The sequence below is a fragment of the Anabrus simplex genome, chromosome 11 (genome assembly GCF_040414725.1).
Source record: "Anabrus simplex isolate iqAnaSimp1 chromosome 11, ASM4041472v1, whole genome shotgun sequence".
Taxonomy (NCBI): Eukaryota; Metazoa; Arthropoda; class Insecta; order Orthoptera; family Tettigoniidae; genus Anabrus; species Anabrus simplex.
Genome location: NC_090275.1, coordinates 36862966 through 36881023, shown reverse-complemented (window position 1 = coordinate 36881023; position 18058 = coordinate 36862966). Strand labels below are relative to the sequence as shown.

Genomic DNA, 18058 nt, shown 5'->3' with positions numbered 1-18058 from the left:
TCTTTTCCTTATATTCCGATAATAGATGTTTGTAAAATATATCCTATAGATTTAATATGATTATTACGTTTTAATGAATGGAATGTACGCAGAAAAATATATTTCACAATATTATGACAAATTCCTTACATGTATGTTAAACTGACATCATCATCATCATCATCATCATCATCATCATCCTCAATTCTACTGTTCTCTTTACTCCCTTGTAGTCTTTACATCCCATCATTTTCTCACATCCTCGAAGTATGACTTCCTTGGTCTTCCTCTTCCTTTCTTTCCTAGTATTTTTTCCTTCAAAGACATTTACTAGGAAGTCCTCAGGATATGAACTACAAGTTTTAACTGTCTTCTTTTCTTATCTTTTTGCTCCTTGATTTCCCTTAAAACATCTCGATTCGTTATTTTTTTTAAGTCCAGCATGTCCTCGTCATTTTCTTCCAAATCCATATTTCAGTCGTTTCTAATGAATCTATTTCCTTTTCTCCAGCAGTCTAGCTCTCACAACCATAAAGTAGTACACTCCAGACAAACTATTTTAGAAAAGATTGATTTTATCTCGAAACACCTGTTTAGCAAGAAATATTCTTCTTTGAATATCCTGTATCTATTGTCTTCATCACATCAGAAGGAGTCTTTATTCAACTTGCTCTCATCATAAGAGTCTGCCAAAGGACGAAGTATGTTAGCAGCATTTAACAAAATCCCGTTAGGTATCTTTTAAGTTTTAAAATAAGATGCTACTGCAATGGTACGAATTTTCCTAATTCGTGCTAGTGAATATTTCAAATATCTAACAACTTTCGATTTAGATTAATTTTGTAAATCTTAAAAATGTCTTCCGAGAATCATCCAATACAATCATACAATCATCAGCCCCCTATCAGATGCCGTACATTTCTTTAAGAGAAGGAACTGTGGATTCATAAATGTTCTTCTCCAAATGCATTCTATGTACTTCTATATAACACCTCAAAACTAATGAAAATGAAAATCCACAGCCTGTTTCCAGTCATTCGACCGGGTCAGGAGTGGAATGAATGAAGCCCCCATCTAGCGACGAGGATAGGAAATGGGCCGGCTGCCGAAGCCTGTCGCACTCCTCTGGGGCAATGATAAATGACTGACATATGAAATGAGATGTTAATGGAGAGTGTCGCTGGAATGCAAGATGACAGGGAAAAGCGGAGTACCCAAAGAAGCATCCGCTTTGTCCAGCACAAATCTCACATGGAGTGACCGGGATTTGAAGCACGGTATCCAGCGATGAGAGGCCGACGCGCTGTCGCCTGAGCAACGGAGGCTTCAGTACCTCAAACCTAATAGTTGGGTCAAATACTATGATTTCACCAGTTGCAATTTATATCTAGACTACGTACCCCACCTCCTGCAGTAGGAAGGTGAATTTCTTCGTGAACCTCGAAACCAAATTCTTTCAGGGCATATACTTCTTAACATTACAGAAAAAAATCACAAAATCCCTGTTCTTCTCCTTCGTCGCAAATTTGTCACTTAAGACCAGCAGAATCAAAATTTGTTGGCTTTCTCTTTTAACCCAGTATTCCTTCATACGTAGTGAATGGGTGCGTTTTCGTTGCAGGGACCATTATCTCATTATCCTCAAAACCCGATGTGAATGAGATTTTTCTAATTTCATCTCGGTCCAGTAGATTTGGTGGTCCTAATTCCTTTAGGTCTTTCTCTGTCTGTTCGTACCATTTTATTCTTTAAGAATGTGTAAATTCTGTGAGTCAGTTTGAGTCCATTCTTTCCAAGTACCCCATGAATTGTATTCTTCGCATGGGCATTGGGTCTGTAATTTTGGAGATTCTTTTATATATTTTCGTATTTGGTTTTGGAAAATGTACTCCATCTTTGATTCTCAGCCCTAATATTTTTTCATTATTTTACATTCTTTCACTTTTAACTGTCCTTACAAATCCCTATAAGAGCTTCAAAGATTCCTCCTGCACTGTTACCCTCAGAGCACTGAAGGGATCCATCAGGATATTGAGACATCATTTACATTCTACAAACCAGAATATTTTGGTGTTTTTATTTCATGCCCTTTGTTCATAACTGCTGTAGGCTAATTTGTTGTTGTAGTATCCTCACATCTCGTGGTCACTCGGAATTTCAGGCAGATAAATAAATAAATAAGTACATAAATAAATAGCCTGCACAAAGCCAACTCATTGTGTATTTGCGAAATGCTCAACGTGGAATTTTTGGTACTCACAAGTAATGACAAATTCTCTATGTCTGGAGAACGTAATACAGTAGACATCGACAAAGAACTAGAGCTGACGAGGGAGGTTCGACAGGAAACATGACGGGGAGACTACAGTACCCGTACTGTAATAATCGTAGTAAGCGATACCGGACTCAGATAAGAGCGCAAGATTGCCGCCCTTACTCGTCTTACAAGCTGTTAGCCTTTACGATATCAATGCAAGTGAAGAAGAATGCAATATTTGAAAAACGTTAAATAACTACATAACATCAAACTGCTACGAAGACTATCGATTGGCACGGCTATGAAGATCTTCTTTGGCGAAATAAGTCCCATCGTTACTTGTGGGATACAACTCTTTTGGCCCTATCTCTCCAAGAATAACCTAAATGAAATTGAAAAACAAAAACAAAACAAAGACAACTTTCTGAGGAAGATTTTGTGTTTGTCGCGATATGCCCCGTCCAGACTAACTTATGAATTAACCAGGGAATCCTTTTATATAGTGGAGATATATATATACACACACACAGGGTGTATCCGCGATGATGTAACAAACTTTCAGGATGAATTTGAGATAAGGAACCATATTACGGAAACGATCGAGTCAAAAATTAAGCACAATTCTACTAATTTAAGCCTGTTTACCTGCACAAGTTTCACAAGCTGTTCGATTTACAACAAATGTTCGAAATGGCGCCCCCTGCGTCAATGCAGGCAGGGCATCGTCGCACAAAGTCCTGTCGTACACGTTTGAATATCCCCGGTGTCGTTTGAACAGCAGAGGCAGCGAGAATTCTTGCCAAGTGATCCTCTTCAATCTCAATAGGTGCCTCATACACAAGGCATTTCACATGGCCCCACACAAGAAGAAATCAAGTGGGGTGAGATCAGCAAGTGGGGTGAGATAAGGTAAACGAGCAGGCCACAAAACAGGACATTTTCCTATCCACTTTGCATGGAATGTCTGATCCAGGTGTTCACGAACCCTCAGTCCAAAATGAGGTGGGGCTCCATCATGTTGGAACCACATCCGTTGACGAAGGACAAGTGGGATGTGTTCCAGGAACGTGGGTAGTACATATCTGAGTACCACTGCGTACATTGCTGCATTTAAGCGGGGAGGAAGAACAACTTGTATTGTTAATAACTTTTGACTCGAGCGTTTCCGGACCACGGTTCCTTATCACAAATCGATTCATTTGCCGTCCTCCATCATCCCTGAAAGTTTATATCATCTTCGCGGATACACCCCGTATAAGACTACGGATAAGCCTACCATCCACAGCCACCTACCAAGGTCTTGCGAACAGAGCTACAAGCTAAGAAAAAAGATATACGGTCTGAATTCTATACAACTGAAGCCATGGCATTTCAGACTGGAAAGTGCCCGACTATGACTTTTCGCCATACGATAACTCGTTTCTCGGTGGACAGATTCCGCTTTCGAGTGAATAAATCCAAAGCCTTCCATGAGCCAGACGTAGAGTTGTGAACTATGTGGACAAAAATATGAACGATATCACGCTGGGTGGTGTGAAAGGAGACAGGGGTTTCTTAAGGACTTTTGTAGTGAATGACTTTTTCATTTTCACTATAATATTCTTTTGCATTAATGGCTATATTAACTGCAATAAATCCAGTATTTTTCACATGAAAAATGAGATTACTCTAAAGTAGGATTTAGTTTGATTTTAAAACTTCGGTTTACATTTGAACTGTTTGAGCGACTTTTGGATCTACTTTTTACAGGTAAAAAACGTCAAGCTGCAAGACCACAGCTGAAAGGTTTACGAGGTAGTGGAAGACGCTCCAGAGAGACAAACACACATCTCTCCAGACTGCATTCTCCGTGCAGATATCAACAGCTTGATGGACAAAGAACTCATCTCCCACTGTGTTCTCAACAAGAAAGAGAATTCAGTGGCAGACGGCGGCATGCCGCCATATAACATATACAGTATGGACGAGATATTAGAATGACAGTTAAACAGGATCTTCCTCACAGGAGGGGAATAAAAAAGTCAATTACCATTTTGGTCACAGTGGTTAGGTTTTGTCCGGAAATAACCCATCTTGTTCACAGCCTCATACCATACATCATTCAAGTGTCTTGGACACTAATTTTCTAATTTACTTTCTAAATGTTATTTGTTACCATGGCCACCTGCAAATGCAAACGGGAAAACAAATAATACATAATACTGTATTATATTTCTTTGAGTCATCAATCCATAGACTGGTTTGATGCAGGTGTCTATGCCATCCCATCCTGTGCTAATCTTTTCATTTCTACGTAACTGCTGCATCCTACATCTGCTCTAACCTGCTTGTCATATCCATACGTTGGTCTACCCCTACCGTTCTTGCCGCCTACTACACTTCCTTCAAAAACCAACTGAACAAGCCCTGAGTATTTTTAGATATGTCGAATCATTCTGTCTCTTCTTCCTGTCAAATTTAGCCAAATGTTCGAAGTGAGCAAATCCAAATATATTTTCTTCAGAAAAGCCTTCTTTGCTTGTGCTGGTCTGCATTTCATGTCCTCCTTACTTCTGCCCATCGCGAAAAAGAATTAATGTGCAGCATTTAAAATTCCTAGCTCTAGTAATGACATGAGTTGTATGTACCTGTAAATGAAGACGTGTATTGATCCTAGATGAGTAAAACGGGTTAGAGCCTCGCCCCAGTACGTTCTTCTTCTTTTTCTTCTTAGATGTTTTGAAGCTGGAAACAGTGATTGTATCCATCTCCCTTGAGTGTTGGGGGAAATGCAAAAAGATGGTCATCAGTTTCAAAGGCAGATGAGGAATCCGAATCCCAGCGACGAAGAACGTGGAAGAACTATCTTTGAAATATAAACCCACAACGGGCGATGTCGTCGTGGTCAGCGTCTGTATCTAGGCCGAGGTCGGCTGTTCGAACATGCTCCAAATCTTACTAATCTCCTTTTATCTATGATGGGGCCTTCAGACTCCGCTCCAAAGCCCCAAAGTGAATACATTCACACGAACTACCATGGTAGAAAGACACGCATCGGATTTTTTTTTTTCCACAACGTTGTGCCCAACTAAGGAGCACGATTGAACTTATTTAGCAGATGAATTTACTTTCTACTCTCATCAGAATCTCTTCATCCTCTCGCTGTGTTTTTCCTTCCGTTCTTCCGTTCATGCAGTGGTGTTCTCATCTTGGATTTTTCAGCAAAATGATGTTTGTTCACCAACGTTCTAAAGCTGTCACATATAATTTCGCCTGTTATGCTGATTTCTTGCAGGTCTTCTTCAATTTCGATTATACAATCATTCTTGACTTTTAGTGAGGAGGCATAATTCAATATATTTCTAGTTAAGTCTTTTATTGGCCACTCATTGCATATTGCCATAAAATTTCAGTCGTCTTTTTCTAATAGTGTTCGATATTTTCTCAGAAGTCTGGTATATTTCAGAAAACCTCATTTTCATCTATATACGAGGGTTGGGGTAAAAGTCATGGCAACTATCTTCTTCTTGAAGATAACAGTCTGGTTGAAAAATGTGACATATACAGACGAAACGACAAGGTGTTAACTACATGTGTGGACAATGAATAGCACTGAAATATCGTAACACACTAATTTATTACGGTAGTATACAGGGCAATATGGCCTTTCCGGTGCAAAAGAATGACAACACAGGACACATAAAGTTGACATGACAAACCTGGGCCTAAAGACCTTCAAAGTCGTCCCCTGTTACTGACACCACACGCTGCCAACGATGTGGGAGGCGCTAAATACCACCTGCCTCAGCATTTGCCGCACCATGTGTGAATCGGGTCACCTGTTGGCGCACAGCATTAGGAATCTCCTCTCGTGTTGCAAACCACCTACCGCGTAGTGGTTCCTTAATCTTTCGAATGAGATCAAAGTCTCAGGGCGAAATGTCGGGAGAGTATGGTGGGTGCTCCAATTCTTCCCATCCCCAACGTCGTAGTAGCTGCCCTACACACTCTGCTTTATGTGGTTTTGCATTGTCGTGCAGGATTATTGCACTGCCAGCAATATCCGGACGTTTCTCCCGAACGCCACGTCGTACCTGTCGCACCAGGAAGTCCCTGTAGCACTGTGTGCTCACTGTTCTGCCATGTGAAACTAAGTGGCAAACAATGACACCCCTGATGTCATACGCGACGATCACCATCAATTTGACTGGGAAAGGAGTCTGACGGACCTTCAGCCTCCTTGGTGATCCAGCATGTCGCTCAACACGGGTTACTTCCATCTCGCACGATACTCACCAACTGACTGATTTCACAGCCCTCGCTGCGCTACTACCAACTATCACAGAGCCATCTGTTGTTCTGCGTACACACTATGCCTGCAGAACTTCCACTCGACACATATACGTTTGTGATCCGTTCACATATCTATAAGAAAAAAATAGTTGCCATGACTTTTGCCCCAATCCTCGTATATATACTAGGCCAAAGATTTTCCTTTCTTGTTTTTCTAAATTTTTAGTTAGTGATCTGCCTCCAATGATCAAGGTTTCTGATGCGTACAACGCCCAGGCTTAATTACAATGTTATAGTGTTTTAATTTAGCGTTCCGGGATATTGATTTTTTGTTGTGCCTGTTCCATGTGATTTTATAGACTTTTTGTAATTTAATTTAGAAATTCTCTCTCCGTTTGCCTCACGATTTAATGCGGATGGTTGGATGATTTTCCCTAAGTATATGAAATTATCTACCCGAAGGATTTTGCCAAACTGAGTTACCAGAGGTTGCTTGTCTAAGTATCGAGGAGATCCTTCCATGTATCGGGTTTTCTCATATGAGATTTGGAGTCCACTTTTTGATGCAACTGCACGAAGTTTTTCCAGGAACTGAATTGCTTCTTGCCTATTGTTAGACAGAATTACCAGATCATCTGCAAACATTTGATGGGAATTTTATCTTTAACTAGCTTGCCGATATTAATCCCTTTTGTTTCCTTTATCCAGGTTCAGACTACTTTCTCTAGCACGAGACTGAACAGTAATGGAGATAACCCATCTCCTTGTCTGACCCCTGTCTTAATATCACAAGGACCGGGCGAGTTGGCCGTGCAGTCACGGGCACGCGGCTGTGAGCTTGCATCCGGGAGATAGTGGGTTCGAATCCCACTGTCGGCAGCCCTGAAGATGGTTTTCCGTGGTTTCCCATTTTCACACCAGGCAAATGCTGGTGCTGTACCTTAATTAAGGCCACGGCCGCTTCCTTCGAACTCCTAGGCCTTTCCTATCCCGTCGTCGCCATAAGACCTATCTGTTTCGGTGCGACGTACAGCAACTAGCAAAAAAAAAAAAAAAAAAAAAAAATCACAAGGTTCAAAAATGTCACGTAATTTTTGAGGTGGTGTCAGTCAGTGTCAAATTTCCTGTTTTCCTATCTAATCTAAACTCTTCCAGCACATCAAAAATGTGTGTCTATCTAAAGAATCGTACACCTTTTTGAAACCGTAAAAAACTGTCACAGTTTTTTCTAGTTTTACATATGTGTACGATGGTTTTGAGATTAAAAAATTATTCTACACATGCCTTTCCTTTTCTGAAACCTGTCTTGATATTCACCTACTAAGTGGCCTGTTTGCTTCTCAAGTCCAGTGAGTAGTGCTTTGGTGAGAATTTTGTAGGCAACTGGTAACAATGATATCCCTCTGTAGTTACTTAACATCTTAACATCAGATGTATCCCTTTTCTTATGCAAGAGGTGTATTAAGGCACACTTCCACACATCAGGAACTTTTTCTGTAATCCAGGTATCTTTAATAATGATGTGACTTTGCTGAGCTAGGCTCCACCTATTTTCCAAATTTCAGCTGTTATACCATCTTCTCCTGGTGCTTTGTTATCTTTTAGTTTACTGATTACTTGTTTGACTTATTTTAACGTGCGTGGTTCTGAATCTTTAGTTGTACTACTGAGATAGATTAAAATCGATCGGTTCCCTATCTTCAACTTACTAGCATGATGGAATTATTATAATTATTATTTTTATGATATGCGAATAAGCTCATTAGGACTACGCAAAAGCACTTAGAGGCGTGCATTTGCCTTCCTTTGTGCTCATATTTCTTTCATTCTTTTACTGTTGTGGGCTTTCTTTCTGTCTTCAGACCACGTTGTTCCAGTTCTCTTCTTTGGTCAACTTGCCATTTGTGAATTCTGGATCTGAAGATTGCCCTGTGTTGGACATCTGCTAATTCTTGCCTGCTTCAAATCGGTTTTAATTTCGCCAATCCACTTCATTGTGTCTGTTTTAGCTTTACTCCTGTTTTGATAGAATTCAACTATTTGTTTGGTAAGTCTGTCTGGATGCATTCTTTTAATTTGTCCACAGAATCTTAGCCTGCGTTTTCTAATGTCACTGTGAGTATTTGCGTATTGTTTGATTTCCTGACTGCCTCTAAGTTGATATTGTCCGTCGGTGAGTTTTGTGCCTAGAATTTTTCTCATGATTATGCGTTCGTTTTTCTCAATGTCTTCAATGTCTGCCTTCCTATTCAAAATTAGCGTCTCTGATCCATAAAGACATTCTGGTTTAATGACTGTATTGTAATGTCTTAGTTTTGTGTGCTTGGAGATACATTTTTGTTACAGATATTTAGGATTAGTCGATATGCAGTTTCCATCTTTTGGCATCTAATTTCATTGGTTTTTGTTTCGAGTCCATTTTCCTGAATCGTTTCACCAAGGTACTTAAATTGTGATACTAGTTTAATTTGGCCGTATTTTGTTTGAATGAATTTTGGTGCTTGTTTGTTGCAAGTCATGTATTCTTCCTTTTCAAAAGATATCTCAAGGCCGTTTTCTTCCGCAATTCCTTTCAGGAGTTCAATCTGATTTTGGGCTGTTGACATGTCTCGGGTTAATATTGCTAGGTCGTCCGCAAATGCTAGTAATCTATCACTAGTTTTCCTCTGCCTAAAGTGATTTTAATATTATCATTATTATTATTATTATTATTATTATTATTATTATTATTATTATTATTATTATTATTATTATTATTGTCGCGCGGTGGTGGATAAAGAAGCGCTGTCGGAACTAGAGACTATTGTTTTTGAAGGACTGTTTTATACTAGCATTTTTAATTGCCACCCGCTCTGTCAGCTACATACATCACATCACATCACATCACCGAGCGTTAAGCTCCAAACCACAGCATACCGGTACCGCTTTATTTACACTTCTCTTTTTCTTCAAAACTTGTTTCCACAGATGAGTTTTGAATTCCATTCCATTTCGTTTCGTTTAGTTAAGTTTCAGGTTTTGTACCGAACACGTCTTGGCACTTAAGTGGTTGATTCTTCTCTAATAATGTAACTCGTGGCTGCCTGGCCACGTCATTAGTATTATCAAACAGCCTGAGCTCTAAGAGGATTTGCCACCTCCAAATGGCTTCCAACTTCCCTCATCTTCCCACACTCGACAACGTTAGCTCCAAGTTCTCGACTTCAGCAGCAAAAGGGCCGATGTCCACTTCTCTATATTTTACAGCAGAAAACAAAGACAGAAACTCAACGTGGCTTTTGTCACATTTTTGAATGTTGAAAACAATAAAGCAATTTCCAACTAAATGAAGTTAGATCTACAAATTTAAACAATACTGAAAAACAAATGAATTAAACAAATAAATTAAAAGCTACAAAAACATTTTACAAAATCTGAAGAGTTTTAAGAATAACTTGATGAATAATTCCTACCAAACTTAAAAATAAGTATGATTCGGACTTGAGGTCAGTTGATCTTATGTTGTTTCAAAATGAGAATCGACCCCCTGAGAGCTTTCAGCCCCTAATCCACGAGTTCAACAGTGCTGACCCCGAAGACTCTCACGATTTCCACCACCTATTTGGGGATCGTCCTCCTGGCACCTCATTACCTGAATATCCTATAGCTGGTATTTTTCTGTGTAATGTGGCACTGTAGGCAAATATATGTTTCCTTTCGTCGTCAATTTCAGCTGGCTGAGTTGGATTCGACTCCTCTTCAAAGATCGTGGATGTTTCCTCTTTTACCGAGCTCGATAGCTGCAGTCGCTTAAGTGCGGCCAGTATCCAGTATTCGGAAGATAGTAGGTTCGAACCCCACTGTCGGCAGCCCTGAAAATGGTTTTCCGTGGTTTCCCCATTTTCACACCAGGCAAATGCTGGGGTTGTACCTTAATTAAGTCCACTGCCGCTTCCTTCCCACTCCTAGCCCTTTCCTGTCCCATCGTCGCCATAAGACCTATCTGTGTCGGTGCGACGTAAAGCAACTAGCAACAAAAAAGTTTCCTCTTTTCTTTTAAAAGACAAAAACACCCCTTTTTTAGAATGTGTTTTACGTCGCACCGACGACGATAGGATTGGAAATGGCTAGGAAGCGACCGTGGCCTTAATTAAGGTACAGCCCCAACATTTGCCTGGTGTGGAAATGGGAAACCACGGAAAATCATCTTCAGGGCTGCCTACAGTGGGATCTATCTCCCGGATGCAAGTTTAAAGCTGTGCGCCCATAACCGCACGGCCAACTCGCCCGGTACACTCCATTTCCTGGATAGACTCATTCCTATAAAGTATTCTACTTGAATAATATTTCTGTTTGTCTTCCTTGTCCTTTTCCTTGAAACATTCTGTATTTCTGCAAATTACATAATTTGACGTGTATTATTTCGTGCACGGTTTTGTACGACTCTCTGAGAGATTTAATGTTCCATAATACGTAATCCTTTCCTAAAGATAGCACAGTGCAATGTTCCTCATATATATTTTTTTTCATACTCTTCCTTTTTCTTATAATACTTTGCTGGATTTATCGGTTTGTGTTCTAATCGATGTATTTCGAACGATTTTTTTAAAGGTGAATTTAATGATTTTTGTATTATTTTTGGGGCATCATATGCGTTTAATCATGGAGGACTAAAAAACGTGTGCAGCAAAAGTGGATTTATCGGGTTTTGTTCCGATGCTCCTCAAATGTTTTCTCTCGGCTCGGCGATATTAGGACATTGGCGGATTCCGTCTTCCCCTCATTCTTCGAAAGACCGTTTCTTCGCGTTTTTCTTTCTTTTCATTTAGATAGTCATCTTCCTGAACAATAGCAGGTAATGACAACGCTGTTTTGCAGCTTAAAAAAGCGAATCACGGCTACCATCACCTTCACCACACAGTTCGTTACCATGGCAAATGAACAATATTTTCACGTCAGCTGCTGATGAACTTTGCAATATGCCTCCAAATTATTAAATTCTTTAAAGATTCCTGTTTATATAACCGAATATAAAGATTATTTTTTTCACAAGTTATATGTTTAATGTAAATCTAAGACCTAATATCTAGAATAAGGATAGGTCACTCCAAGATAAGTTACAGAGCTCTATCTCCTTGAGAAGAAACTACAACAGAGTGTGTTGACTGTAAAGCACATCGTCACAGACTGTTTCACTGTACAACCAACGGCACCACTATCACGGTATACCTAAGATTAAGGAGGCACTCTCATCTCCTTCACTGTGCAATCAAATCATCAAGTTTTTCAAATACACTGTATTAAAAAATGTAACTGTTCAGTTTAAAATACCGAAATCCTTTATACTCATCTCATTCTTCACTCTCTATCCAGCACTGTTACCGCAATTCAATGTGAATTCTAGAATTAGAAGTCACTATAAGACCTTACGGTTAAAGTGACTCTAAACTAAATTAAAACAGTCTTTTGTTTATGTAAAACTGTAAATTGTTCCGATATTTTCACATGTAATGCAAGTCGTGATATGACCATCGAGTTAAAGCGACTATAAACATTTTAAAAAATTTTAAAATGAATATCTGCATTGTTATAACTCGAACGGTACAAATGTATCAGGAATGAAAGGTTGGAAATAATTAGTTATGTGCAACTTAGAAGTAATATTTTCATAGATACCTGGGGTTTTATTTCTTCTTCCTGGCCTTTTACCAATTACACGGGGTTGACACTAATGTGGATTAAGTTCAGTTTTACGGTCTGATATCCTTCCTTACGCCAACCTTATGGAGGGATGGATTCACTATTGCGTGTTTATGTGGCGGTTTGTTGTGTGTATATATCTCGAAACTACCATTCAGTGACATGTCCTGTTTTTTTATCTCAGTACCTCAATTGCAGGCGAAGGCTTACCCTAGCCCCCAATACACTGACATATCTAAGGAGCAATACCTTTACGTAAAGATATCGGCGAAGCTAAACGACTACAAATGACGGTGACTATACGCAAACCTGCAATTTGGTACACATAACATACGACTTAACGCTACGTGGTGGTGGTGGTGGCGGTGGCAGCGATGGTGGTAGTGGCGGCGGCAATCGTTCTCTATTAACACTAATCAGAGAGAAAAATTGGAAGGGCTCAAGAAGGGGTCCGACACTTTGAAAAATGAAGGTATCGGCCAAGGAAAGACAAGGCCCACGAAGGGCGCGAAAATGAAAGACTCCCTAGGCCTCCTTGCGTAATATCATCGGGGTCGGAAAAGAACAAGAGTTGACCAAGGGAGGTCGGATAGGATAGATGAAAATGAACAGCCTGACACAAGTACGTGGAGTGGGGAGGGAGTGACATACAGCGTGCCACGGCACGGGTGAAAGTTTTGAGACCACTAAACCAAAACCAAACTTAACGACCGCTGCTAAGCCCGAGGCCTGCAGATTACGAGGGGTCGTGTGGTCAGCACGACGCATCCTCTCGGCCATTATTTTGGGCTTTCGAGACCGGGGCCGCTATTTCACCGTCAGATAGCTCCTCAATTATAATCACGTAGGCTGAGTGGACCTCGAACCAGCCCTCAGGTCGAGAGAAAAATCCCTGACCTGGCCGCGAATCGAACCCGGGGCCTTCGAGCGAGAGGCAGGCACGTCCCCGCTACACCACGGGCCCAGCAAAAAGGGAATTGAGACAACGGCACATGGTATTCCCAAGCTGTCACCCATACAAGTACTGACCACGCCAAATGTTGCTTAACTGCGGTGATCGGACGAGAACCGGTGTATTCAACATGGTATGGCCGTTGGCTTTGAGACCTCTGCTAGGAAATAAATATATCTCTACTAGTATTAAGAGAAAAATTTACCTGGCATGTACCAGGTCCATCCTACTGTATGGTTGTGAGACCTGAGGCCTATACTGATAAAACTCCACTTTCTAAGTGATTCAAAGTAAGATAATGATGATAAAAGCACCAGTTCTGAGATCTGATAGGCAGATACGAACAGAACTTCGTATTCCGACTCTTAGATCTCAGATAAATAAAATAGTAAAGATGACCAAAGCTAGAATCCTCTCTAGCCACTCAACCGACCTACTCCTAAAACAGGTCGTAAGAACCAAGAAGGCGCGGACTCGTCTGAAACACCTCGGCCTTTGGCTCACTTAGGACCTGTTTTAATTTGAAATAGGAATCTGTTTCGGCCTTTTGCAAATTATTAAACACATCTCTCACTAAATAACTTCCAAAATAAAACCCTGAAGGGAGCCGTTTGTTGAGAAGGAAATTTCCCCCCGCCCGAAAAAATAGCTCTCCGGCTCAAAATTTGAATTGTTCCACAAGCGAAGAGGGGGAAATACCGCCTCTCAGCTAGATCGTCTTTCCCTCGCCAGTGCAGTACCAGAGACTTTTCCGACTCACCGGCACTCAGTAACAGATGAGTAGAGGGGCACAGTTTTCGCCCCGGAACTCTCATGGACTTGACAACAACAACAACAACAACAACAAAAGGGAGTGATATGTAAAAATAATCGAAAAAGACCTATATTAATGTTGAATCCATAGTTTTTGGGGTCGCTGAAATGAACTGCGACAATCCGGATGGCATTTAAGTCCACGTTCAGTCACCATGGGCATGAGGGTTGAGAAGCGGAGAAATAGAAAGTGTCCAAAATGACCGAGATTATGTACCGTATGTATGTGTGTATGTTTCAGTGCAACTCTCAACTAAACTTGGTACATAATGTGAATTACTGTATATGCATGTATGTTCAGTCCTCAGCCCTAAGGCTGGTTGGATCCTCAACAACTCTGCCATCAGCCGTCACAGATGGCCTATTAATCACTGGAAATGAGGAGTGAAGTAGTTTCCCGTTGCTTTCCTCACCGAGCCACAAGTTGCTATTACATATCAGTCTGCCAAGCTCACTGAAATGCATTCAACAACCGACCCTATGAGCAACTGGGACTGGCTGCGTAAGGAATGGCATTACTAGCATCGCTTAAACCTCAGTCACTTTCATATTGTCAAAGCCAAGGATAAGACTGAGACAGGTCAATGAGAGTAACATAGTGCACTGTAAACACTAGGTCCCGCCAACAAAGGCATTACTATCTGGAGAAAAATACTGTGGGAGTAAGGCACCCATAGCACCCCTACGGGTGGGGATGAAAAAAATAATAGAAAACTACAAAAATTAGTTTCGAATCCACACTTTTCGGGGTCACTGAAATGAATTGTGACATTCTGGATGCAGCTGAAGTTCAAGTTTAGCCTTCCATCGCCATGGGGATTAGAAGAGATGAAAAAGAAAATGTCCAAAAAGACCGACATTAGTGTTGTATCCTCAGTTTTCGGGTTCGCTAGGCTAATTGGTGACAGTTAGAATCGTATACATCAAGGAACTGGTGTCCAATTTAGAGGAATTTCACTAAATACAAATCGTAAGGGTAACACGTAATACAAATTTTAAAAGTAATCATTCAAAAAAGTACCCGAGCTTTGCACGGAGCAATGCAGCACGGGTCCTCAAGTAAATTATTAAAGTATGTAGACACAATTACAATATCATTTATACAGATGACAATCAGTCAGTCCACTTCTACAAACAAAAACTGGCTAGAGACAGAACAGTTCCTTAACAACCCGCATCAGACCAACGTCGCCACCAATGTACTTAAGTAGAATTTATGACGGGCTAATGATAACAACGGTCGAGGGTTTTACAACACAACCTGACCAACCCCCTTCAGAGCGTCCTCTCTCACCCAACGTTCGTCAAGGACAAAACCAACCTCTGTCCATACAAGACGAGATGCAAAGCGTGAACTCTAATCTCACGCTCATTTTCATTGGAAATCAAGAGTAATTTAATCTTCTGCGTAATCGATTTATTCTTTTGCAATATGAGACGTATGTGGCGAACACTGCGCCCCAGCGCAGTCTGGCATTAATTCCATTTGCCCGCGTCAGGCTAAATTTCTAGAAAATAGAACACAGAAAATAAGAGTAGGTGAAGTGTTATCTGATCCTGCAATAATTAATAGGGGGTACCACAGGGCAGTGCTATTGGGCCTTTGTTCTCTTATGTATATAAATATATGATATGAGTACAGATCTGGAATCAGACATAAGGCTATTTGCGGATGATGCTATACTGCACTGAGTAGTAAATGAGTTGCAGGATTGTGAGTGACTGCAGGGGGACTAAGACAATGTTATGGACAATGGTAAGATGGTAAATGGAATGAAAAGTCAAATTGTAAGTTTCACCAAAAGGAAAAGTCATCTCCGTTTTAATTGCTGTGTTGATGGGGTGACAGTACCCCATGGGGAACACTTCTATAAAATTTTATTTTTCGCTCCGCGACGATTCTACCACGCCTTTTCTGGTGTAGTGAAACTCTCTCTCGGCCTTCTAGGCTGGAGAGAACTTTTATTGACCGCCCTGAGCAAACTTTGGGTAAAATATCGTGAAAAGAACGCAGCAAAAATCAATACTCTGACTACAAAAGCATATCAGGACCATTATACCATTGATCTTCTTTTCATTTTAGGACAAAAGGAACCAGTCATACACAGGAATAACCAAACCAAACTAAACCAAACCCCATGGCGCAACAGCCCTGAAAGGCCACGGCCTACCAAGCGACCGCTGCCCAGCCCGAAAGCCGCAGATTACGAGGTGTCGTGTGGTCAGCACGATGGATCCTCTCGGCCATTATTCTTAGCTTTCTAGACCGGGACCGCCATTTCACCGTCAGATAGCTCCTCAATTGTAATCACGCAGGCTGAGTGAATCTCGAACCAGCCCTCAGATGCAGGTAAAAATCTCTGACCTGGCCGGGAATCGAACGCGGGGCCTCCGGGTAAGAGGCAGGCACACTACCCCGCTGGGCCTTTCGATTTTTGTTGCTAAGTCCATATCAATGCCGAACCATGAAAAGATGAACAAGAATTTAACGACAAACGGTATGTAAAGTCAGGAATTAAGGCACTACAATGTAGGCTGTAATTTTGTTTTGCTATTTGCTTTACGTCGCACCGACACAGATAGGTCTGATGGCGACGATGGGATAGGAAAGGCCTAGGAGTAGGAAAGAAGCGGCCGTGGCATTAATTAAGGCACAACCCCAGCATGTGCCTGGTGTGAAAATGGGAAACCACGGAAAACCATCTTCAGGGCTGCCGCCAGTGAGATTCGAACCCATTATCTCCCGGATGCAAGCTCACAGCCGTGCGCTCCTAACCGCGCGGCCAACTCGCCCGATTTTCCTACTTTTAAATACGCCACTCAAACATATTCGTCTACTAATGTCATTCCACGCCATCTCTCCGCTGACAGCTCGGAACATACCACTCAGTCGAGCAGCTCGTCTTCTTTCTCCCAAGTCTTCCCAGCCAAATTTTGCAATATTTTTTTAACGCTACTCATTTGTCGGAAATCGCCCAGTACAAATCGAGCTGCTTTTCTTTGGATTCTTTCCAGTTCTTGAATCAAGTAATCCTGGTGAGTGTCCCATACACTGGAACCATACTCTAGTTGGGGTCTTACCACAGACTTATATGTCCTCTCCTTTACATCCTTACTACAACCCCTAAACACCCCCATAACCATGTGCAGAGATCTGTACCCTTTATTTACAATCCCATTTATGTGATCACCCCAAAGAAGATCTTTCTTTATATTAACACCTAGATACTTACAAAGATCCCCACAAGGAACTTCCACCCTATCAACGCAGTAATTAAAACTGAGATGACTTTTCCTATTTGTGAAAGTCACAACCTGACTTTTAACCCCGTTTGTCCATCTCACAACATTATCGAGGTCATTTTGCAATTGTTCACAATCTTGTAACGTATTTATTACTCTATACAGAATAACATCATCTGCAAAAAGCCTTACCTCTGATTCCGCTTCTTTACTCATATCATTTATAGACATGATACTATACAGGCTTTTGGGCTTATGCCGTAATTAAAACTGACTTTTAACCCCGTTTATCAACATACCATTGCCTACTGCCCATCTCACAACCTTATCGAGGTCATTTCGCAATTGTTCACAATCTTGTAACTTATTTATTACTCTATAGAGAATAACATCATCCGCAAAAAGCCTTACCTCTTGACAACATGTTGTTGTTTGAGTCATCAGTCCATAGACTGGTTTGAGCAGCCCTCCATGCCACCCTATCCTGTGCTAACCTTTTCCTTTCTACGTAACTACTGCATCCTACATCTGCTCTAATCTGCTTGTCATATTCATATCTTGGTCTACCCCTACCGTTCTTACCCCCTACACTTCCTTCAAAAACCAACTGAACAAGTCCTGGGTGTCTTAAGATGTGTCCTATCATTCTATCTCTTCTTCTCGTCAAATTTAGCCAAATCGATCTCCTCTCACCAATTCGATTCAGTATCTCTTCATTCGTGATTCGATCTATCCATCTCACCTTCAGCATTCTTCTGTAACACCACATTTCAAAAGCTTCTATTCTCTTTCTTTCTGAGCCAGTTATCGTCCATGTTTCACTTCCATACAATGCCACGCTCCACACGAAAGTCTTCAAAAAC

General features: G+C 41.0%; 1 protein-coding gene and 1 pseudogene across 2 annotated transcripts in view; both read right to left on the bottom strand.

The window, feature by feature from the left end:
* The window catches only part of LOC136883248 (interference hedgehog), a 304457-nt gene that overhangs the window by 144463 nt on the left and 141936 nt on the right, over positions 1-18058 (bottom strand). The gene's annotated exons all lie outside the window — the stretch shown is intronic.
* On the bottom strand, positions 13168-13286 carry LOC136883603 (5S ribosomal RNA; annotated as a pseudogene).